Source organism: Sminthopsis crassicaudata, chromosome 1 (genome assembly GCF_048593235.1).
Source record: "Sminthopsis crassicaudata isolate SCR6 chromosome 1, ASM4859323v1, whole genome shotgun sequence".
Taxonomy (NCBI): domain Eukaryota; kingdom Metazoa; phylum Chordata; class Mammalia; order Dasyuromorphia; family Dasyuridae; genus Sminthopsis; species Sminthopsis crassicaudata.
The window spans coordinates 122,424,824-122,451,491 of record NC_133617.1 but is presented as its reverse complement, the minus strand read 5'-3'; the positions used below and the strand labels follow the sequence as shown (position 1 = coordinate 122,451,491).

General features: G+C 35.4%; 1 pseudogene; it reads right to left on the bottom strand.

The window, feature by feature from the left end:
* Positions 1 to 6,985: 6,985 nt before the first annotated feature.
* LOC141542359 (roquin-2 pseudogene) lies at positions 6,986 to 10,719 on the bottom strand (annotated as a pseudogene).
* Between the last annotated feature and the right edge of the window lie 15,949 nt (positions 10,720 to 26,668).

Genomic DNA, 26,668 nt, shown 5'->3' with positions numbered 1-26,668 from the left:
TTAATAGTATTAATTATTGCAGAACAAGTTGCTCTCAGAAGAAATTCCTCTCATACATATACTAAGTGAATTGGTGTCTGCATTTGGTATTTTCTACTAATTAAGTTATTCACATTCCTTAGAACCACTATACACTTTTTATAATTACCACAGTATAATGATGACCTATAATTTAATGAGTATGAGTTTATCTTCCACTCCCTTGTAATACAATCCTAATATAAGTTAGTAAATATGTTTCAAACATTTTTATGGTAAAAATTTGATTCTTGAGAGTTTCTGATAAGGATGAATGGAATATTGTCCCAGGATACCAGATTTAGATGGGACAGAAAGCTGTTTGACAATAAACATAAATATTTCGGCAAATTGTAAGAAAAATAATTAATACAGATAGCTGCCAAAGTGCCTACTTCTCCCTCTGTAACATTAATATGAACTTATTGGCTTGTACCTATCTCATTCTGCTTGCCTTTTTCCCTTTTGTGGCAATAAGTTTCCTAGGAAGAATTGTGATGTTCCCTTAGCTTTATAAACACCATGAATATTATTGGTTCAACTTTTAAAATTTGTTTTAGAGTGTATTTTTATGTCATTTCCTTCATTTGCCACCTAAGATGACCTGGAATGAAGGTGGGGTGAATTAGTTAATGATTTGCGTGTATAATGATTTCATGTGACGTATTTGAGAAACTACTTCAATGCTGAATTTTGCTTTATTGAGTCAAATGTTATTCGATATCTGTTAAAAGAAGATATAGCAGAATTAAGGAATCCTGAATGAATCTTTGAAGGATTTAAGAATGATAAGAGATGTAAGTGAGGTAGACTTTCATTTCAGGTTTGGAGAAGAGCTTATTAGGGCAGGAAGATAAAAAATAGAAATTTTCACTCCTAAAATAGTTAGTAGGGTATTTAATTAGAATATGAAGTATAAGAAGGGAATATTTTTAATTCAGCAAATAGTTGTTCCTATAAAAGTTAAAAAAAAAAGAAAGAAAAAAAATGTTTTCCTGCCCTCAAAGGGCTAACTTTTTACTTATGATATATGACTTGTTTGTCTTTAAATTATATATATATATATATTTTAAATTTTATTTATAATTTTTGACAGTATATATGCATGAGTAATTTTTATAACATTATCCCTTGTATTCATTTTTCCAAATTATCCCCTCCCTCCCTCTACTCCCTCCCCTTGATGACAGGCAATCCCATACATTTTACATGTGTTAAAATATAACCTAGATACAATATATGTGTGTAAATCCCATTTTCTTGTTGCACATTAAGTATTAGATTCCGAAGGTATAAGTAACCTGGTTAGATAGACAGTAGTGCTAACAATTTACATTCACTTCCCAGTGTTCCTTCTCTGGGTGTAGTTGTTTCTGTCCATCATTGATCAACTAGAAGTGAATTGGATCTTCTTTATGTTGAAGATATCCACTTCCATCAGAATATATTTTCATACAACATTGAAGTGTACAGCAATCTTATGGTTCTATTCATTTCACTCAGCATCAGTTGATATAAGTCTCCCCAGGCCTCTCTGTATACCTCCTGCTGGTCATTTCTTACAGAGCAATAATATTCCATAACCTTCATATACTATAATTTACCCAACCATTCTCCAATTGATGGACATCCATTCATCTTCCAGTTTCTAGCCACTCTGAAAAGAGCTGCCACAAACATTTTGGCACATACAGGTCTCTTTCCCCTCCTCAGTATTTCTTTGGGATATAAGCCCAATAGCAGTATTGCTAGATCAAAGGGTATGCACAGTTTGATAACTTTTTGGGCATAGTTCCAAATTGCTCTCCAGAATGGTTGGATTCTTTCACAACTCCAGCAGCAATGCATCAGTGTCCCAGTTTTCCCACATCCCCTCCAACATTCATCATTATTTGTTCCTGTCATCTTAGCCAATCTGACAGGTGTGTAGTGGTATCTCAGAGTTGTCTTAATTTGCATCTTATCAGTAGTGATTTGCAACACTTTTCATATGAGTGGATATAATTTCAATTTCATCATCTGAGAATTGTCTGTTCATATCCTTTGACCATTTATCAATTGGAGAATGGTTAGATTTCCTATAAATTAGGGTCAGTTCTCTCTCTCTCTTTTTTTTTTTCAAGGTGGACAAATAATTTTATTTTGTGCATGCAAATACATGTCAAGTACTGCAAACTTTTTCCATTAATTTTCTCTCAAACACTGAAAACCATGATGCTCTATTCTGTGAACAGCCAAAGCTAATATCTTTTTACTTCAGTGCTACAGCAAAAACACACAGAATTCACTCTTTGCTATTCAGTATTATCACAACCCTCATTGTTCCATCTCTGCCCTCCCCCCAAATACAGGCCTGTATAGAGTCCAAGCCTTCCCCCATTTAATCCTATTCCTATAGCACAAAGAGAAACATTACAATTTGGAAATTCAAATTGAAATAAATGGAATAGAATTTATTCCCATATATATCCCCCATTTCATTGTACAGAATTATTTAAATTATAGTTTTAAATAGAAGCTGAGTATATGCCTTAAAAATAAGCATTTAAATCCATCTTAGAGATGGTGCCTGCTTTATACATGATGGGTGTACACCATCTTTAATTTCATTTACATTTCAGTCGAACAATAGATTTGCAAAGAAAATGTCTAATACAGACGTAAAAATATTCACACTAGAGCTTCACAATCGGTTGTACAATTGACAAACAGGCCTCTTTTCCCAAACTTTCCAGCTAAGCAAATTTATAAAATGTAATCAATGAAACAAGAAAAAACATTTTCTTAAACTTTCAGGGAAAAGAATATGCGATAAACAGTATAAATGCAGACAGCAGATGCTGCAAGCTAACCACGATACTCCCAAGTGGCTGTACAGTGGGTATGTGCAGTACCAATAAAAGCCACATGTGTTGTATCACAACTACAGTATAATTGTTTGCCCAGCTAAAGAGAACACATGAACTTCCATGCCTTAGATTAACTGAGGCCTAATTCTTGATAGATTGATGGGATATGTGCAAATGACCTTGGCTTTTGGCAGTACTATATGCAGCCAATGTTTGTGTTTTGCTGGTTTGATATTACTTTAGAAAATTGTGGGGGGGTGGGGGAAATGCTGATTTAAGATTCACGGGATTACTGTTAATGTAACTCCATTGTCGTTAGAATAATATGGGAAATTTTGACATACTAACCCTTGATACTAGGTGTCTAGGACATTCCCTTGCCAGCAAAGGGATACTGGTGACTTCTAGTACCAAGGGATTAATTGCACATTTAATCAGAAATATAGACACATCTGTGTTATGCTTGCAGAAGGGATCCATATGTTGGAGGGATGCTCTAAAATAAGTGATCCCACCAACATTATGTTTACTAAAAGACTAGAAAACACACTTCCCAGGAATTTCTCCATTGGTTGCCCTTTCTCCTTTAATGATTATCTGTCAATACTGGTGACATCCTGCCGGGAGATTGACTAAAAATGAAGTTAGGTACTACTCAGACACTCTGCAAAAACCACATGCAGCTCATACTTAAAACATGTACTTCATGCTAACAAAACAACTTGGGCTTTTGACAATTGTCAAAAGTCTGCTACATGAGATTATAGAGACACTTGTCAAATGATTCAACTTTCAGATCTTGCAAACGGTTGCACACCACTTATCAACTCATTCTATAACAACTAATTTGGAATAGCACATAATTTGGATGTGCTATATATACTTAGCATCAACTTCAAATTCAAGGTAAAGTGATTAGATTCATGTCAATGGTAATTACTCAGTATTAGAAAGTGAAGTAACATTCATTGTATCCCTTCACACAATGAAATTATTTGAAAAATTGCTGCCACTTGGTGACTTAAAATAAAATTTTCTTTAAAATATATGGTGCACAATTTTTATCCATGTCATTAAGATACTGATCTCTTAAATGCTTTTGAAATCAAGTGTTTTACAAATTGTCATCACCTTTAAATTTGCTTGGGAGAATACAACAGTAATAATTTATGATGACCTATGTATGAAATGAGGCTACAACAGGATTGTCCATACTGTTCAGAAAGATATTAAATTCAAAATTAACAATGTTATACTCTCTGGACTGTTGTCAATCCTTTTCCTGGTCAAGTCTTCAAGTCCACAGGCTAAAAGAATTAAATATTTCTGATCAGAGGCAACATACAGAAATTTTACCATGCAATTATTGATGTTTAGTTTCCTTGATGCCTGAGATTTTTTTGATTCTCAATTCACGTAGGTATACTTGTTTATTGAGAAAGGGACAACATGACAAGAAATTATTGTCAAACAGAGCTAAATTCTGGTTTTTAGCTTCTTTTCCATGGCACTTTTGTGTAAAAGGGTCACTTTTCTGCTCTCTTCAAGTGGCACACATCCAAATCCTTTGCCTCATAATACACCCACAACTACAAAAACGAGGCTGCTACTACACATAGTAAAGATTCAATACAGAATAAATTCCTATGCTAGTAGTAAGAATTTTCAAGTTGGGGAGATATTGTTCTGTGGGACCACCTGTTGCAAGAAAAGCATTTTTTTTTTGTTTTGCCTTTTTTTTTTAAAAACAATATATCTGTTCTGAGACATACCAATAAGGTTGGCAGGTATACACTAAATGCAAATGTAATTTCACCGGACAAGTAGGCAAACATCTAAGCAGTTATCCCAACCCCCTCCAGCAGAGCACAACCAAGTTTTAACATTGCAATTTTAAAATTAAAAAGATACAGTTAAATACACAAGATCAATTTATGTAGTATATATTCACGCCCAGAACATGCTGAAGATGGTCTGTGTAGTTCTGTTGCACAGAGGGTTCTTTCCCTGAGGGCGCATAAGGAGCTCTCAAACTGTTAATAGGTTTCTAGGTTTTTGTAACAAAATAGTAATTTAAAAATCTTAAAAAAAAAAAAAAAAAAAGAAAAGAAAAGAAAAAAGAAAATACATCACCTTCAACATGGAAGATCTCACTATTTAAATATCCAAGAAACAGACATACTGATTTGCATATATTTGAGAAGGATCACATACAGCAAAGAAAGTATGTCGGAAGCATTTCAAATGTAGTAAGTTCATATTTATAGAAAGATTCTGATATAAATTATACAACAATCATGTTCCTGTAATATTCTAGGCTAATTTATAAACATCAGAAATAAGTTAATGTAACATGGTTTACTTCCTATTCATTTCAGGCTATAAGGTGAAATAAATAATATTTCTTTGCAGGGATGGGGAACAATGGCCACTGCAACAAACAATATTAGCCAAAGGAAACTACATAAAGGCTACTGTGCTGTTATGCCACAAATATCTTCATACATCTGAGTATTAAAAAAAAGTGTAAGATCTTCCATACTGACACTAGAATATCAAAACTACCCCCCTTGTTTCTCAGATATATTTACAACTTAGTCATTTTTATGGGCATGTTCATTAAAACAGATATCAAACACTGGCATTTTCTTATTCTGATCAGGAAACCTCAGGGAAAAAGCAGTCCTCCCACCCTGACCCACCCACCCACCCCTGGAAATGTGCACAAAACTTTTGTTATCAAAATCTTATCTGATACATTGCTGTGGTTTTGTAAAACAACTTAACAACTCAGAAGACCAATAACATGATCCTGTTTAAGCATTTTGCTAGCAGGAAAAGCCCTTACATACAGTACACCTGGTGAAAGATTGGCTTGGCTTAAAATATTCGAGTACAATTCTCAGAATAAACAACTTCACAGAAGTTAATTAAAAAAAAACAAAACAAAAAAAAACAACAACAACAACAACAACAACATAATAAAAAGTAAAATTCATCTCAAAGAAACAGGGGAAGAAAAGAGACACAAACTACATACAGATAAGGTCACCAGGAAGGAGTGTCCTGCTTTTGTTTTCAAAATGTTGACTGTGCAATTTTAAGCTTCAAAAAAAATAAATAAATAAAATAAAAATAAAAAAATCTATTTCTAAAAGAACACTTGGGGATAATCAGTTGACACTATCTACCTTCAGATGCCATGTCAAAACAACCTTTTCCAGTCACATTTCAGCAGGGCAAAAAAGCATTCTTATTTGGTTGGAGTTTGTTTTTTCAGTCTAACTGGAAGTCAGGTAATATATTATTTACACATTTCACAGCCTTCTGAAACTCAATAGCCAAAAAACATGCAAAATTAATTGTTAACATGAAATTATGGTGAATAATATTTAACCAAGACAATTCAATGAACGTTTTCCCACCCCATCCCAAATTAATTTAAATTAAAACCCAGCACTACCATCTCGTTAGTCAGTGCAAACACTACATACAGGGTTTCCACAAGAAAGCCTAAAAGCACCTGATTCTTTTGCCAAGTCATTGGATTCAATAATGTACAGGTGTAAATCTGCATTAAAAAAAACAGCCATTACATTAGTGCAAGGTTCCATAACAAAAGATAAATAAAGCAGCTACAGCAAGAAGATGGAAAATTCTCCCTCAGTGAAACAAAAAAGAAACAAATAAGTTAGTTACGTTGACTTTCACTAGATGTATCATTGTAGGATCCTGCTAGTTTAATAACTGAGTTGTTAATTTTTTTTAATAGAAGCCATTTAAAAGAGGAATGACTCAGTTACTGCACCGGATTGCTACAAACTCATAAAAAGCTGCTTTAAGCTTAAGTAAAATGTTGTCCAAATTCCAATCATTTCTAGAAAGTGAACTTATTACCCTAATAAAGTAAATTCTTATTTTTTTTTCAGAATGCTAATGTAAGAGGGCTCAAAGTATCAAAGAGTCCACAGGAAATGGATGCCCCCAGTATTATTTTTTTAAAAAAATATACATTATATAATATATATATATATATATACATATATATATATATATATATATATATATATATATATATATATATATATATATACATATATATATATATATAAAGCTAGTGTAAATGCTTCCATTGTATGGTCACAAATTTCAAAGATGGACCTCATTTCAGCTGTTAACCATCTTCCCATTTGCAACAGGCTTTAAAAAGTCATTTTTATCTTCAGACATAATATGAGCCATTTTCAAGATGAGATTGCTGACACTGACAGATGTAGTGACGGGCAGGCAACTTGCATTGCTAATAGATGCTGGGATTGGCTGGCTGAAGCAAGAAGTTACTGGCAGGACTGCTTTTTGTTCCTCCAGAATCACATGGTCTTCACCTAAACTTTGTCTCTTGGGCTCCACAGGTTCCTTTGGGTGTTGTTTTAGTGGGTGGCCATTTTCTATTGTAGTTCCATTCAGTAGTTGATCATTTTGAGACGTGATACCAAGTTGTATGTCCAGAATTTCTTCTATTTGTTCACTTTGTCCATCAGGTTCATCAGTGTCGAGTGCTGAAAGTTCTAATTCAATATCTCTATCAGGCTTAGTATCTGTGTGTCTTCTGTATAATCACTCTCTCCATTTCTCAATTCCATTTCCTTGCTTAGGAGATTTAAGGTAAGGTGACTGGCTTCATCTAAGGAATTCCATTTCTGTTGCATGGCTAGTGCATTGGCCTCCCTCTGTAGCAACAATGAGTTGCTCTTTGCCTGCTGAAGTTCAATGCTTAGAAGATCTCCAGTACTGGAATGCTTTCTATGACTGGATAAATCAGTAACAATAAATCTATCCCGTTCTATATAATGTGCTGAAGTAGTAGAATCAGAGCCATATGAACTCCACCTTGAATCAACAGCATTGACATAAGGGACATAATCTGATACACTGATAGGTTTAGTAGCACTTCCTTGGGAAGCAGTGGCCTGTATAGGATCTGTGGTATGGTAACCTGTTCCGGAAGATCTAGAAATTGCACCCCATTTTGAGATAATGGGTCCATCACTAAAAGGAATTATAGGATCTTCTTCTTTCACCCTTCTTTGAGTTTCAAATAAATGTACTCTTCTTTTAACATCTCCACTGTCCAAATCCATTAATACAGCATTTGAATTAGCAATTACATCCTTGGGCTCTGAATAAATGGCATTTATACAAGAGCCTATGGTGCCACAGGACCAAGGTGAATAATGGGAAAGATGATCTTCCTCAAATTTTGTACCACGCACATCACTTACATTCTCAGAGAACTCAGTACGAAACTCTACACTGAACAGAGGAGAAGGTGGTGTCGGTGACTGTGTTGCCATAGGAAGAGTTGAAGAAACAAGGGGTGCTTTCTGGGTATGATACTGCGCCCACTGTTCTGGTTTTTGTCTTAACTGATCCTCATAACTAGTCTTCAAATGACCACAAGGTTCCCTCGTAAAGGTACACTTGTTCTTGGTTCACTAGGTGGCTGACATGCCATTGGATAATATCCATCTAGAGAATTACTATATCTTTCTTGCAAAGATGTTTGATAGACAGATGAATGCATCACATCCATTGGAGGTAAAGAATTGCTCCTAATAATGTCATCTCGTTGGTACATTGGTGGACGCCAGATGCGCCGACTGTCATATACAGGAGCATACATTCCAGAAGGTACTGGGGGAACTGGTCCATATGGCTGCAGAGGAGGAGGCTGGTAAGGAGAGGAATTGACTCGATCTCGAGGGGGAAATGTACTGTAATGATCAGCATATGCACAGAAGCAGGTGGGAGGGAAGATTCTGGAACATTATTGGATCTCACAAAACGAGGAACACAGGGAGCCACACCAGCTGGTACCGTTGGAGGTGGTGGGTAGTATCCTGTCTGTGGGTACTGTGGAACTTCAAAGGATATCTGGGTCCTTGGATCTGGAAAATACTGGATGCTTTCAGAAGGCTGAGGATACACAGGTACTCTAGTTACAAATGAGCTGGATTTCGGAGGTACTGAATTCAGCTCTGTTCCAACAGTAGGGGGCCCAGCTGAGGTAGCTGCTACATTACTTACAGGAGTCTTGGGTGGAGAGCCAATTTTATTTTCAGTTACAGATTCTGCAGAAGCCCCAGAGATATTCTGACCACTGGAGCCAACCTTCCCTACTTTCTTCACATTCTCCAAAGCTCTTAATGTGGTGTCAGCACCACGAGGGATTAGCTGGGAAACACTATTTTCTGCACTTGAAATCCCATTGGTACTTGGAACAAGTTTCCCAGTTGTTTCAGTACTTCCTATGACAGAAATGACATTTCCAGCTGTAGTTGTGACAGTGTTGTTTACGCCAACTTTATTTAAGAGAGGAAATGTTCGTACAGTTGCTGTGATCTTTTTGTTCCTTAAACGATACTTTTCAAGCTCTTCCTGAGAATGAGCAAATGTACAATTTGTTCCTCGTGGACACCCCCCCCTGCTGTCGCAGATCTCGGCACATACTAGTTTTATATTTGCTATTTGGCTGCGGCTGTGGTGTTTCATGGCCTTTACGACTATAGTTCTGAATAAAGTCCACAAGTCCATGCACCACAGTCTTGACAGCAACCATTGCATTTTCTAATTGCTCCCAAGTTGGTGAGACAGCATCTGGATTAGGATCTATGTTTGCAAGAAGTTCCAAATGAGGTCTCAATCGATTTAAGTTTGCTGGATCACCTGTATGCTGCAAAACAATTGTCAACTCCTGGACACTCTTTGCAAAGGATTCTGGAGACTGCAGCTTATCAATGATGGATTGCATATGTGATTTATGTGCCAAATCACCATAGGGAAGTGAAGACCACTTTTCTGGTGGTATACGAAGCCCTGTTTCCATAGCAATATGAACTATCTGGTCATCATGCTCCCTTCTCAAAGCCTCATAACTTCTAAATTCTTCCTTTAGCTGCATCAGAGAAGAATCTTCATCTCTTTTTGTGACCTTAAAACAAGAAGCACGATACAGTAGCTGCACAACATGGCCAATACTTGTTTTTGATGCCTGAGGAAATCTTGGTTCCAGTCTTTGGACAACAAAAAGTACTAAAACTTTCCTTGAAAGAGCAGAACCATCTTCCAGAGCCAGTAATACCAACTTTAAGGCCTCTTCTTGCATAGCTGGTCCTAAGAACTGGCATCCCCGAGCCCTGACGGCAGCCCATAGATTGGCAGATAATTGCTGAGGGTTCTGGTGTTGTAAAATCAATTCAGTTACAGTTCTTTCCCCAAGTGATCGTGCTGCTCGCATAGCTCTTACACGACCTTCTTCTTCCACAAGCTGACAATTTACAAGAGTCACCAGTTTCCTTTGCATTGGACGGCTCAGTGCACTCTGATTCAAACTAGCAACACCCTTCCCTCCACTTAGTGGTTTTAAGTAGAGTGCCAAATCCTCAACACATTTCTTTGCAACCTCATAGTGCTTATTCTCCCCGAGATTACTTAATTTTACTGTTTGATGATCTGGTACCTGGGCTCCAACTAATTGGAGAAGTGCAAAGTTTACAGGAAGCACATCAATATCTGTGTTGATGGCAGTCTGATCAAAAGGGCATGGTTTTCAGTGAAGTTTATTTAAGCAGGTCTTGCAAACGGTGTGTGAACAACCTAAACTGATGGGCTTGTGCACATTCTCATCAAATTCATTATAACAGATTGGACAGGACAGGAATTCTGTCCACTGAGCAGCTTGCACAGGCATTGTGGAAACTGGATGCTTGTTTAGCAGTCTAGCAGACCATTATTTCACTGTGTAGTGTTATGTTAGCTGAGGGCCCGGGCGGGGTCGCTATGGACTGCTCCGGGGAGCCCCGGGGCGACGGCAGTGACTGGGGTCGGCTACAAAGGCGCCTCCTTTCCCCGGGGCACAGCTCGGCTGCAGCTCCACAGCCTCAAACTCCATCGGGAGCAAGCGGGAAAGCCCCGTTGGCATTGAAGGTGTAGGCGGTGGCGGCGGCGGCGCCTCCTCCTCCTCCTCCTCCCTAGAGTCAGTTCTCTATAGATTTTGGAAATGAAACCTTTATCAGAAACTTTAACTTTAAATATATTTTCCCAATTTGTTACTTCCCTTCTAATCTTGATTGCATTAGTATTGTTTTTTCAAAAACTTTTTAGTTTGCTGTAATCAAAATCTTCTATTTTGTGATCAATAATGATCTCTAGTTCTCTTCTGGTCATAAATTCCTTTCTCCTCCACAGGTCTAAGAGGTAGACTACTCTCTGTTCCTCTAATCTATTTATGGTCTCATTCTTTATGCCTAAATCATGGACCCATTTTGCTCTTATCTTGGTATATGGTGTTAAGTGTGAATGCATATCTAATTTCTGCCATACTAATTTCCAGTTTTCCCAACAGTTTTTTCCAAATAATGAATTTTTATCCATAATGTTGGTTATCTTTGGGTGTGTCAAAGACTAGATTTCTATAGATGTACCTTTTTTGTCCTTTGTATCTAATCTGTTCCACTGATCAACTGGTCTATTTCTTAGCCAATACCAAATGGTTTTGGTGACTGCTGCTATATAATATAGCTTTAGATCAGGTACACCTAGACCACCTTCATCTGACTTTTTTTTTTCATTAGTTCCCTTGCAATTCTCAACCTTTTATTCTTCCATATGAATTTTGTTGTTATTTTTTCTAGGTCATTAAAATAGTTTCTTGGGAGTCTGATTGGTATAGCACTAAATAAATAGATTAGTTTGGGGAGTATTGTCATCTTTATTATATTCGCTCGGCCTATCCAAGAGCACTGAATGTCTTTCCAATTATTTAAATCTGATTTTATTTTTGTGGCAAGTGTTTTGTAATTTTTCTCATATAATTCCTGACTTTTCTTTGGTAGATGGATTCCCAAATATTTTATACTCTCAACATTTGTTTGGAATGGAATTTCTCTTTGTATCTCTTGCTGTTGCATTTTGTTAGTGATATATAAAAATGCCGAGGATTTATGTGGATTTATTTTGTATCCTGCCACTTTGCTGAAATTTTGAATTATTTCTAGTAGCTTTTTAGCAGAGTCTTTGGGGTTCTCTAAGTATACCATCATGTCATCTGCAAAAAGTGATAGTTTAATTTCCTCATTTCCTACTCTAATTCCTTGAATCTCTTTCTCGGCTCTTATTGCCGAGGCTAGTGTTTCTAGTACTATATTGAATAGTAATGGTGATAGTGGGCAACCTTGTTTCACTCCTGATCTTACTGGGAAAGGTTGCAGTTTATTTCTATTGCATATTATGTTTACTGACGGTCTTAAATATATACTCCTGATTATTCTAAGGAATAATCCATTTATTCCTATACTCTCAAGAGTTTTTAGTAGGAATGGATGTTGGATTTTGTCAAATGCTTTTTCTGCATCTATTGAGATGATCATATGGTTCTTATTAATTTGATTATTAATATGGTCAATTATATTAATAGTTTTCCTAATATTAAACCAGCCCTGCATTCCTGGAATAAATCCTACTTGATCATAGTGTATTATCTTGGAGATGATTTTCTGAAGTCTTTTTGCTAATATCTTATTTAAGATTTTAGCATCAATATTCATTAAGGAGATTGGTCTATAATTTTCTTTCTCAGTTTTCGATCTACCAGGTTTAGGTATCAGTACCATGTCTGTGTCATAAAAGGAATTTGGTAGGACTCCTTCATCCCCTATTTTTTCAAATAATTTATATAACATTGGGGCTAATTGTTCTTTAAATGTTTGGTAGAATTCACATGTGAATCCATCTGGCCCTGGGGATTTTTTCCTGGGGAGTTGATTAATAGCTTGTTCTATTTCTTTTTCTGAAATGGGACTATTTAAGCAATTTATCTCCTCCTCTGTTAATCTAGGGAGCCTATATTTTTGGAGGAAGTCATCCATTTCACTTAAGTTATCAAATTTATTGGCATAAAGTTGGGCAAAGTAACTCCTTATTATTTCTCTAATTTCCTCTTCATTGGTGGAAAGATCCCCCTTTTCATTTGTAAGACTATCAATTTGATTTTCCTCTTTCTTTTTTTTGATCAAATTTACCAAAGGTTTATCTATTTTATTGGCTTTTTCATAAAACCAACTCTTGGTTTTATTTATTAATTCAATAGTTTTTTTACTTTCAATTTTATTGATTTCTCCTTTTAATTTTTGTATTTCGAGTTTAATTTTTGGTTGGGGGTTTATAATTTGGTCTTTTTCTAGCCTTTTAAGTTGTAAGCCCAATTCATTAATCTTCTCTTTCTCAATTTTCTTCAAATAAGCCTCTAAAGATATAAAATTTCCCCTTATTACTGCTTTAGCTGCATCCCAAAGATTTTGATATGATGTCTCATCATTATCATTATCTTGGGTGAAATTATTAATTGTTTCTATAGTTTGCTCTTTCACCCAGTCATTCTTTAAGATGAGATTATTCAGTTTCCAATTACTTTTTGGTCTATTTACCCCTAACTTTTTACTGAATGTAGCTTTTATTGCATTGTGATCTGAGAAGAAGGCATTTATTATTTCTGCCTTCCTACATTTAATTTTGAGATCTTTATGTCCTAGTATATGGTCAATTTTTGTATAGGATCCATGAACTGCTGAGAAGAAAGTATATTCCTTCCTATTGCCATTCAGTTTTCTCCAAAGGTCTATCATACCTAGTTTTTCTAATGTTCTATTTACTTTTTTAATTTCTTTCTTGTTTGTTTTGTGGTTTGATTTGTCTAAATCTGAGAGTGCAAGGTTGAGATCTCCCACTATTATAGTTTTACTGTCTATTTCTTCTTGCAGTTCTCCTAACTTTTCCTTTAGAAAGTTAGATGCTATACCACTTGGTGCATATATGTTTAGTATTGATATGGCTTCATTATTTATGCTACCTTTCAGCAGGATATAGTTTCCTTCCTTATCTTTTTTAACAAGATCTACTTCTGCTTTTGCTTGATCTGAGATAAGGATAGCTACCCCTGCTTTTTTGGCTTTACCTGAAGCATAATAGGCTCTGTTCCAACCTTTTACCTTTACTCTGTATGTATCTCCCTGCTTTAAGTGTGTTTCCTGTAGGCAACATATTGTAGGGTTCTGCTTTTTGATCCAATCTACTATCCGTCTCCGTTTGATGGGATCGTTCATCCCATTTACATTTACAGTTAAAATTACTAATTCTGTATTTCCTGCCATTGTATTATCCCCAGCTTATGCTTTTTTCCCTTGACCCCCCTGATCCCCCTCCCCGATATTTAATTTACAGACCCCCCTTGTGCCGCACAACCCTCCCTCTTTTTTTTTGGATCCCTCCCCCCTCCCTCCAAGTCCCTTCCCTTATTCTCCTTTTCCTTTTCCCTTTTCCTCTCCCCCCTTTTAATGAGGTGAGAGAAAATTCTCTGAAAAACAAATATGTTAATTATTTACTCTTTGAGCCTCTTCTGATGAGAGTAAGATTCACACAATGATTCTCCCCCTCACTAAGTTCCCTCAGATATGGTGTATTTTCTATGTCTCTTCCTGGGATGTAGTTTCCCTCTTTTTATCACTCCTTCCCCTTTTTCTGAACCGACCTCCTTCCCTTTACTACACCCCCCTTTTTTTCTTTTATATCAGTAAAATCAAATTATCCTTGAGTATTTTTTATATACCCACAACAGAGTTACAGTTCTCAAGGGTTCTGTGTACCTTTTTCTGTTTCTCTTCAGTCTTGTGGATGTAGATCAAATTTTTTGTTTAAGTCTGGTTTTTTTCTTAGAAACATATAGAATTCCTCTGTTTCATTGAATGACCATCTTCTTCCATGGAAAAAGATGCTAAACTTAGCTGGGTAGTTCATTCTTGGTTGCAGTCCTTGATCTTTTGCCTTTCGGAATATCAGGTTCCAGGCCCTTCTATCTTTTAATGTGGAGGCAGCCAGATCTTGGGTGACCCTTATTGTGGCACCTTGGTATTTAAATTGTTTTTTTCTAGCTGCTTGCAGGATTTTCTCCTTTGTGTGGTAATTCTGCAGCTTAGCCACAATATTCCGTGGTGTTCTTTTTTTAGGGTCTATTTCAGAAGCAGTTCGATGAATTCTTTCCACATCTACTTTCCCTTCTGTTTCTATTATCTCTGGACAGTTCTCTTTGATAATTTCCTGTAAAATAGAATCTAGGCTCTTTTTTTGGTCATAGTTTTCGGGAAGTCCAATAATCCGCAGATTATCTCTCCTAGATCTATTTTCCAGGTCTATAGATTTTCCCAGTAAGTATTTGACGTTGTTCTCCAGCTTCTCATTTTTTTTTGTTTTGTTTGACTGATTCTTGGGTTCTCTGTGAATCATTCATTTCTATTTGTTCCATCCTGACTTTTAAGGAGTTATTTTCTTCTTTCACAGTTTTTAGTTCTTTTTGTAAATGCCCAATTTCGTTTTTAAATGAGTTATTTTGCTCTATTGAATTTTTTTCCATTTCCCTAATTTTTTTTTTTTGAGAATTATTTTCTTTTTCCAATTCAGAAATTCTATTTTCTTGAGACTTTTTTATCTTTTCCAATTCAGAAATCCTACTTTCCTGTGTTTTTTTAACCTTTTCTAATTCACTAATTTTGTTTCCCTGCATCTCCTGTGAATTCTTTATTTTTTCCAACTCCAATTTCAGGACATTGTTATTCTCTATCATAACTTCTCTTTCCTTTCCCCATTTTTCTTCGATCTCCCTCAATTTTTTAAGAGCTTCTTCTAGGAGAGAGTTATGTGATGGGGGGCAGGAATCGTTCCCCTTTAGGTTGTTATCTTCTGAATCTTTGCTGTTAACTTCCTCGGGGTTGGATACCCGCTCTTTCTCTGTATAGAAGGAATCTATAGTTTTTCTAGCTTTTTTGCTCATACTTAAAAAAAATCTTTTGGGGTCTGTCCCTGGGGTAGGAAATTATTTACTTCTTTACCAGCTTCCTCCCAGACCAGATGGATGCAGCGGCCCCTGCGCCCGAGCTAAGATAGAGCTCTGGGAGAGAGTTCCCCACCCCCTCCCTGGAAGTGCCTCAGAGGTGATTAGCACTACTGTGCTTCCAGGGGGTAGAATAGTGAAGACAGCAGGAAGCCCAGTCTATGTGTCCGGGTGGGGAGTGGATGTCTGCAGCAGGTGACGTGAGAAGCCCCTGCGCTCAAACTGGAAGTGTCTGCCAGAAACCGCGGTCCCTAGTTCAAAGGTTCTGCTTCTCTGGGACTTCCTGGAGCTGAGTTCCACTCCCTCCAGCTAAGCTAGGCAGTGTGTGTTGCCTTGGGCCATATCCACCCACTTTTCAGTCTCTTAACTATTCTCAGGAGGGAGCTGAGGCCACACCCCCTGGTGCCGATTCTCTGCTGAGTCACCCCCAGGGTGGGGGGGGGGGGGAATCTAATCTGAGTTTTAAAATATTTTGGCTTTCTCTTCTGAACTGCTAAATAATTAGCAGAGAAGAGCTAACAGCCTGTGCCAGATTCCTTTACCTCAGTGGCTTCTCTGATCCCAGAGCCCTTCCCAGCGCAATGGGCGCAGTGTGCCCCTACCCCACCGTCTGTGCTGGTCTTTCTTATTCCTCCCCTGAGAACTGACCTTTCCTGCTGAAACTCCAGATTCTCTTCAGCTGGTAAGTCGTGCTTCCAGTCCTTGTGATATCTATCAGTCCTGAGCTAATTTTGAGACTTAATTTATCTAATTGGTTGTGAGGGAGTGAGGACGTTCACTGAGTCGTGTGTTTCTTCTCCGCCATCTTGGCTCCGCCCCCCTAGACTTCACATCTTTAGAGAGCAAATATAAGGATGAAAGGAAAAGCTTGTTCTTGGACTTTGAGAAATTCACAACTAGGAAGGACTCCAGGAGATTCATGATTAGGACTGACTTCTGGGAGATTCACAAGCCCACCCACAAGACCACTGCCTGGGAAGACGAGTCAAGAGTCATTCCCATTTCCACTTTTATGCTGACTGGAGACATTCAGACAAGAGCTCTCAGGAACCAAGGAGAGAGATAGGTGTCTAAAAAACCTAACTGGGCCCAAGAAAATTTTCAGGATTTTGAAGGATCTGGAATTTAATTCCTGTCTGCATTTGAGGTGACTATTGAAATTGAACTGAAACTAAGGCTATTCCCAGAAGCTCCTCAAGAAAACTGCTCTTAAGAGAATGATTACAATTCAGAAAAGAGAACACTACAACTTCACACTTAGAGCATTTACTTCTACTTTATGTTGTTATTAATAATATTTTCCAAACTTTTCTTTGGTTAAATAATTATGCTTTATATTTATGCCCAGAACTTGTGTGCTGAGGTCAGTTTGTTTACCTTTCTTAGCCCAAAAGAATAAAGTAAAGATAATTGAAATGTGCTATAAAAACGTATTTTAGAAAAAAAGAGAATTGTCTTCACCCATACTCTTTCTTCCCCCTCCCCCATTATTTCAATGTTGATTCCTATTAAAAAATCTCTTTTCAAAGCACAGAACAGGAATTTTTATACCTGGGGTCTATGAGATGTATGCTGATAGCATATCTATTATACCACACAACCACAAAGTTATACATCTAGGATTCCTTCAATATTCCATTTGCTTTTCTTATCTTTAAAATAAAGATAGAAATATCAGAACCCTACCTGCTAGGTTGTTTTGAGAGTAAATTAGATAATATTCAATTCCAAAAGAGCACATTGATCTCTTTAGAGAAGGCAATTAAATCAAAGAAGCTTTCTGTTTAAATTAACTAAAGGCTTTCATCAATCTTTGCCCAAGAATGCATGAGAGAACACAGCAACAAATAGTCTTCATGTCATAGTGCCATGCAACCTGTCAGAGAATTAACAAATAGTAATTGTAATATGAATTGCATAAGTTGAAATGAGCACATGTACAGCATTTCATGATTGTCACTTTAGTAAACCACTTACTACATGTCAAAATACATGGAAAAATATCAGATACACAGTTGAGGTGATAACAGTCAACAAATAAAAACAGAGTAAGCCAACGTTCATCATTTGCAGGTTCTTCTTAGCACTGTAAGTGAAAAAAAAAGTTCCCTACCTGGTCAAGATATGGATTTTTGTTTTGTTTTGCTTCTGATAAAAATGCTGCTGCAAATGAAATCAAGATGGACAAAATCGCATCCCCATATAAAAAGCCAAACTGCATAGATACAATGGCAGCTAGGTGATGCAGTGTATATACTATGGGTTCTGGATTAAGGAAGACCTAAATTCAAATACAGCCTCAGGCACTTACTGCTGTGAGCCTGGGCAAGTCATTTAAAGTTGTTTGTCTCATTTTCCTCATTTGTAAAATGAGCTAGAGAAAAAAAATGTCAAACTATTCAGTATCTCTATCAAGAAAGCCATGAATGAGTTCATAAAGAATCAGACATGACAGCAAACGACTGAACAACAGCAACATCCATAATCCATAGGTACAGTTAGATGCTACAATGTATGTTGCTGGGATTGAATTGGAAAAGTCTGAGTTCACATCTAGTCTCAGTCCCATACCAAATGTGACCCTGCAAGTCATTTAATATCTATGTCTGCTAGTTTCCTCATTAATAAAGTGGGGATAATAAAAACACAAGCCTCATTAGATTGTTGTTAGCATCAAATGATATAATAGTAACAACATACTTAGCATACTACCTGACATATAGTTGTCAGTTATATTTTTGCTGATGGAGCAATTGGTTTTACCTAGGACTTCTAAGGACTAGCAATAGAATTGCTCAGATTAGTGCTCCCTAGTCAGTAATATAATTTACTTCATAATGTTTGCCTAAGTAAGAATAGTTAATACCAAGTCTAACATAGATGATTGTGATTTCACATTTATTGAATATATTATAGCCTTTTTTCAGAAGTGTAAAGGTCATGGGGTGCCAAGGTCTCTCTTTAATGCCTTGACAATTAAAAGAGAGATATAATAAAAGTAAGGTAAGAAAAATACTATATAGGAAATGTGCACAGCAGGAATGCTTTAGGGATAGTCTTTGGGGATTGGACCATAAAAAGGGAAAAGTGGAGGTAAAAAGAGGGAAATTATATCTCACAAAATGGAATAAGAAACCTATTATAGCTGAAGGAAAGGAGGAAGGATGATGAACATTGTGTGAAACTTATTCTCAGGGGGCAGAGCCAAGATGGTGGAGAAGATACAGGCAGATTTCTAAACTCCCTTCTACTCTCAATACCAACTAGTTAAATCAGCCTCAAAAATAATAGTGTACTGATAAAAACCACAAGGATTAGAAGCACAACTTACCAGCCGAAGAGAATCTGGAATTTCAAAAGAAAAGGTCAGTTCCAAGGGAAGGAAAAAAAAAAAAAAGACCAGCACAGATAAGGATGGACTAGGGGCTAGCATAATGTGCCAAATGGGCTGGGGAGAACTCTGGGATCAGAGAAGCCAGTGAGATAGAGGAATCTAGAATAGGCTGATAGCTCTACATTGCTTGTAAAACAGCAGATCAGAAGAGAAATCAAAGCCACTTTAAAATAAAAAAACTGAAAATATAACTACCCCAAACCAGAAGTGACCCAACACAGATCTCAGCACAGCTGTGCAGCCATCTTCTGCAGTCCTGGACTTTTCCTTGGGGCATTTAAGAAACAACAACAGGGGACAGCCCAGGGCAGCACATATGTAGGGGGAAACTACATCACAGGAAGAGGAAAAAAAAATTTACCACATCTGAGGGAATTTGGAGAGGGGGAGAAACACTGTGTGAATCTTACTATCATCAGAGTAGGCTCAAAGAGTAAATAATTGACATATTTGCTTTTCAGAGAATTCTCTCTCACCTCATTATAAGAGGGGGAGAGGAAAATGAAAAAGGAAAAGAGGAATAAGGGAAGGGTACATGAAAAGGGAAGGGACGGAAAAGGAGGGGGGAAGAATATTAAAAAGGGAGGGCTGTGCATCATAAGTGGGGTCCATAAATTAAATACTTGGGAAGGGGTTCAGGGGGGACAAGGGGAAAAAAGCATAATCAGAGGATAATATGATGACAGAAAATAGAAAATTAGTAATTTCAACTGTAAATGGGAATGGGATTAACTCTCCCATTAAACAGAGGCAGATAGCAGACTGGATCAAAAGTCAGAACCCTACAATATGTTGTTTACAGGAAACACATTTAAAGCAGGGAGATACATACAGAGTAAAGGTAAAAGGCTGGAGCAGAATCTATTATGCTTTAGGTGAAGCCAAAAAAGCAGGGGTAGCCATCCTTATCTCAGATCAAGCAAAAGCAGAAATTGATCTAATTAAAAAAGATAAGGAAGGAAACTATATCCTGCTAAAAGGTAGCATAAACAATGAAGCCATATTAATACTAAGCATATATATACCAAGTGGTATAGCATCTAACTTCCTAAAGGAGAAGTTAAGAGAATTGCAAGAAGAAATAGACAGCAAAAGTATAATAGTGGGAGATCTCAAGCTTACACTCTCAGAATTAGATAAATCAAAACACAAAACAAATAAGAAAGAAATTAAAGAGGTAAATAGAACATTAGAAAAACTAGGTATGATAGATTTTTGGAGAAAACTGAATGGTGATAGAAAGAAGTATGCTTTCTTCTCAGCAGTTCATGGAACCTATACAAAAATTGACCATATATTGGGGCATAAAGATCTCCAAATTAAATGCAGGAAGGCAGATATAATAAATGCCTTCTTCTCAGATCACAATGCAATACAAACTACATTCAACAAGAAGTTAGGGGTAAATAGACCAAAAAGTAATTGGAAACTAAATAATCTCATCTTAAAGAATGACTGGCTGAAATAGCAAATTATAGAAACTATTAATAATTTCACCCAATATAATGACAACAATGAGACATCATACCAAAATTTGTGGGGTACAACTAAAGTGGTAATAAAAGGAAATTTTATTTCTTTTAGAGGCTTACTTGAAGAAAATAGAGAAAGAGAAAATCAATCAATTGGGTGTGCAACTTAAAAAGCTAGAAAAAGACCAAATTAAAAAAACCCAAAAAAGACTAAACTTGAAATTCTAAAATTAAAAGAAGAAATCAATACTATTGAAAGGAAAGAAAAAACTATTGAATTAATAAATAAAAGCCAATAAAATAGATAAACCTTTGGTAAATCTGATCAGAAAAAGAAAAGAGGAAAATCAAATTGTTAGTCTTAAAAAATGAAAAGAGGGAATCTTTCCAACAATGAAAAGGAAATTAGAGCAATAATAAGGAGTTACTTTGCCCAACTTTATGCCAATAAATTCGATAACTTAAGTGAAATGAATGACTAACTCCAAAAATATAGGCTTCCTAGATTAACAAAGGAGGAGGTAAACTGCTTAAATAGTCCCATTTCAGAAAAAGAAATAGAACAAGCTATTAATCATCTCCCCAGGACAAAATCCCTAGGACCAGATGAATTTACATGTGAATTCTCCCAGACATATAAAGAACAATTAACCCCAATGTTCTATAAACTATTTGAAAAAATAGAGGATGAAGGAGTTCGGCCAAAATCCTTTTATGACACTGACATGATACCTAAACAAGGCAGGTTGAAAACAGAGAAAGAAAACTATAGACCAATCTCCTTAATGAATATTGATGCTAACATCTTAAATAAGATATTAGTAAAAAGACTTCAGAAAATCATTCCCAGGATAATACACTATGATCAAGTAGGATTCATACCAGGAATGCAGGGCTGGTTTAATATTAGGAAAACTATTAGTATAATTGACCATATTAATAATCAAATTAATAAAAACAATATGATAATTTCAATAGATGCAGAAAAAGCATTTGATAAACTACAACATAGATTCCGACTAAAACACTTGAGAGTAAAGGAATAAATGGACTATTCCTTAAAATAGTTATGAGCATATATTTAAGACTGTCATTAAGCATAATATGTAATGGAGATAAACTGGAATCTTTCCCAGTAAGATCAGGAGTGAAACAAGGTTGTCCACTATCACCATTAATATTCAATATTGTATTAGAAATGCTAGCATCGGTAATAAGAGTCGAGAAAGAGATTAAAAGAATATGTGTAGGAAATGAGGCAATCAAACTATGACTCTTTGCAGATGATATAATGGTATACTTAGAGAACCCCAGCGATTCTAATAAAAAGTTATTAGAAATAATTCACAACTTTAGCAAAGTTGCTGGATACAAAATAAATCCACATAAATCCTCAGCATTTTGATACATCACCAACAAAATACAACTGCAAGAGATAAAGAGAAATTCCATTCAAAACAACTGTCAAGAGTATAAAATATTTGGGAATATATCTACCAAAGGAAAGTCATGAATTATATGTCCAAAATTACAAAACACTTGCCACAAATCAAAGTCAGATTTAAATAATAGGAAAAGCATTCAATGCTCATGGATAGGCCGAGCAAATATAATAAAGGTGACAATACTCCCCAAACTAATCTATTTATTTAGTGCTATACCAATCAGACTCCCAAGAAACTATTTTAATGACCTAGAAAAAATAACAACAAAATTCATATGGAAGAACAAAAGGTTGAGAATTTCAAGGGAATTAATGAAAAAAAAAGTCAGATGAAGGTGATCTAGCTGGACCTGGTCTAAAGTTATATTATAAAGCAGCAGTCACCAAAACCATTTGGTATTGGCTAAGAAATAAACTAGTTGATAAGTGGAACAGATTATGTACACAGGACAAAATAGGGTACAACTCTAGCAAACTAGTGTTTGACAAACCCAAAGAAACCAACTTTTGGGATAAGAATTAATTATTTGAAAAAAAACTGTTGGGAAAACTGGAAATTATTATGGCAGAAATTAGATATGGGTCCACATTTAATATCATATACCAAAATAAGATCAATATGGGCCCATGATTTAGGCATAAAGAATGATATCATAAATAGATTAGAGGAACAGAGGATAGTCTACCTCTCAAACCTGTGGAGGAGGAAGGAATTTATGACCAAAGGAGAACTAGAGATCAAGATTTATCACAAAATAGAAGATTTTGATTACATCAAAATTAAAAAGCTTGTGTACAAACAAAACTAATGCAAACAAGATTAGAAGGGAAGTAACAAAATGGGAAAATACTCTTGCAGTTAAAGGTTCTGATAAAGCCCTCATTTCCAAAATATATAGAGAACTGATTCTAATTTATAAGAAATCAAACCATTCTCCAACTGATAAATGGTCAAAGGATATGAACAGACAATTCTCATATGATGAAATTGAAACTATATCCACTCATATGAAAGAGTGTTCCAAATCACTAGTGATCAGAAGAAGACAAATTAAGAAAACTCTGAGATACCACTACATACCTATGAGATTGGCTAAGATGACAGGCAAAGATAATGATGAATGTAGGAGGGGATGTAGGAAAACTGGTTCACTAATGCATTGTTGGAGTTGTGAAAGACTCCAGCCATTCTGGAGAGCAATTTGAAACTATACCCAAACAGATATCAAACTGTGCATACCCTTTGATCCAGCAGTACTACTACTGGGCTTATATCCCAAAGAAATATTACAGATGGGAAAGGGACCTCTATGTGCCAAAATGTTTGTGGTAGCTCTTTTTGTAGTGGCTAGAAACTGGAAAATGGATGGATGCCCTTCAATTAGAGAATGGTTGGGTAAATTATGGTATATTAATGTTATGGAATATTATTGCTCTATAAGAAATGACTAGCAGGATGAATACAGAGAGGATTGCAGAGATTTGCATGAACTGATGCCATGAAATGAGCAAAACCAGAAGATCACTATACACTTCAACAACAATACTGTATGAAGATATATTCTGATGGAAGTGCACATCTTCAACATAAAGAAGATCAAACTCACTTCCAGTTGATCAATGATAGACAGAAACAGTTACACCCAGGTAAGGAACACTGGGAATTGAATGTAAACTGTTTGCACTACTGTCTTTCTATCCAAGTTACTTCTACTTTCTGAATCCAATTCTTACCATGCAACAAGAAAATTGGTTTTACACACATATATTGTATCTAGGTTATACTGTAACACATTTAATATGTTTGGGATTGCCTGTCATCTAGGGGAGGGAGTAGAGGGAGGGAGGGGAAAATTTGAAAAAATGAATACAAGGGGTAATGTTGTAAAAAAAATTACTCATGCATATGTAATGTCAAAATTATAATTATAAAATTAATTTAAAAAGAAACTTATTCTCTTCAGATTTGGCTCAAAGAGAAAATATTAGACATATTTGGTTTACCGAGAAATTTCTTTCACCTTATTAAAAAGTGGGAGGGGAAATGCAAAAAGGGACGTTGTAGGCTAAATTGAAGGGAATACAGAAATAGTATGTGAAAGGTATAAGAAAGAAGGAGGGACTCTAAAAGGAGAGGGATTCTAACTGGTGAGGGCTGCTTTGGGCAAGTGGAGCTCATAAGTTCAATACTGGGGAGGGAAAAAGGAAAAAGGAAAGAAAAATGTGTAATCTGGAGACAATAAAATGGGAGGAAATACAGAATTAGTAGATTTAATGTTAACTGTGAATGGGGTGAACTCTCCCATAAGGCAGAATTGGATAGCAGACTGTATTAAAAGCCAGAATCATATAATATATTGTTTTAAATAAAAACATTTAAAGCAGAGTGATAGATACAGAGTACATGTAATTGGCTGGAGCAGAAACTATTATTCTTCAAGTTAAGTTAAAAAAAAAAAAAAGCAGTATTAGCCATCCTGATCTCAGATCAATAAAAAGCAAAAAAATTGAAATAATTAAAAGAAATAAGGAAGGGAGCTATATCTTGCAAAATGAAGCAATATCAATACTAAAAATATATGCAGCAAGTGGTATAGTATGGAAGTTCTTAAAGGAGAAGGTGAGAGATGTAAGGAAAAATAGCAAAACTATAATAGGAGTTTTTAACCTTGTTCTCTCAAAACTAGATAAATCAAATCACAAATTAAATTTAAAAAGTGAAAGAGGTAAATAGAATACTAGAAAGTTGCATATGATAGCTCTTTGGAGAACAGTGAATGAAGATAGAAAGGAATACACATTTTTCTTGACAGTTCATAGAATCTATGCAATCATTAATTATATATTAGGGTATATAGACGGCAAAGTCAAATGCAGCAAGGCAGAAATAATAAATGCATTTTTTAAGATCATGATGCAATAAAAAGCCAGGGGAAATTAGAGGAAAAAAGTAATTGGAAATTAAATTATCTCATCATAAAGAATGAATGGGTGATCTATTTTTGTCGGACTGCATTTCTGATTTCCTTCACAGGCTAATTGTACATTATTTCAAAATCTGATTCTTTTTATACAGCAAAATAACTATATGGACAAGTTTACAAATATTGTATTTAACTTATACTTTAACATATTTAACATGTATTGGTCAACCTGCCATCAGGGGGAAGGGGTGGGGGAATGAGGGGAAAAGTTGGAACAAAAGGTTTTGCAATTGTTAATGCTGAAAAAATACCCATGCATATATCTTGTAAATAAAAAGCTATTTATATATATATATATACATATATATATATATATATATATATATATATATATATATATATACATAGACACAATTATATGTATGTGTATATATATATATATATACATATATATATATGTATATATATATATATATATATATATAAAGAGAGAGAGAGAGAGAGAGAGAGAGAGAGAGAGAGAGAGAGAGAGAGACAATTAATGATTTGATCCAAGAGAATGACAATACTGAGAAAAACATACCAAAATTTTGGGATGCAGCCAAAGTGGTAATAAAGAGAAATCTTATATTTCTAGAGACTAACTTGCATAAAATAGAGAAGGAGAAGATTTAATGAATTGGACTTGCAATTTAAAAAGCTAGAAAAAGAGCAAATTAAAAACCTCCAATCAAATACAAAATTTGAAATTTTAAAACTCAAAGGAGAGATTAATAAAACTAAAAGTAAAATGAACTATTGAATTAATTAATAAAACTAAGAGTTGGTTTTATGACAAAACCAACAAAATAGGTAAACCTCTAGTAAATTTGATTAGGAAAAAAGGAAAGAGGAAAATCAAATTGTTAGTCTTAAAAATGAAAAGGGAGAACTTTCCACCAATGAAGAGGAAATTAGAGCAATAATTAGGAGTTATTTTGCCCAACTTTATGCCAATAAATTTAATAACATAAATGAAATGGAGAAATACCTATTAAAATGGGTTGCCCAGATTAACAAAGGAGGAAGTAAATTGCATAAATAGTCCCATTTTAGAAAAAAAAAAGATATAGAACAAGCTATTAATCAACTTTCTAAAAAAATTCCCAAGATCAGATGGATTTGCATGTGAATTTTACAAAAAAAAAAAAAAAAACACTCTATTACTATATAAAATATTTGAAAAAAAATAAAGAAAGAAGGACTCCTAGAAAATTCCTTTTATGACACAGACATGGTACTGATACCAAAAACAGGTAGGATGAAAACAGAGAAAGAAAATTATAGACCAATAATGCCCTGGATAATATACCATGACCAAGTAGGATTTATACCAGCTATGCCAGGAATGCAGGGCTGGTTCAATATTAGAAAAAACTATTAGCATATTTGATTAAATCAGTAACCAAATTAACGAAAACATTATGATTATCTCAATAGATGCAGAAAAAGCAGTTGATAAAATCCAACACCCATTCCTATTAAAAACATTAGAAAATGTAGAAATAAATTGATTTTTCCTTAAATTATCAGTAGCATCTATTTAAGACCATCAGTAAGCTTCATATGTAATGGAGATAAAAAATAT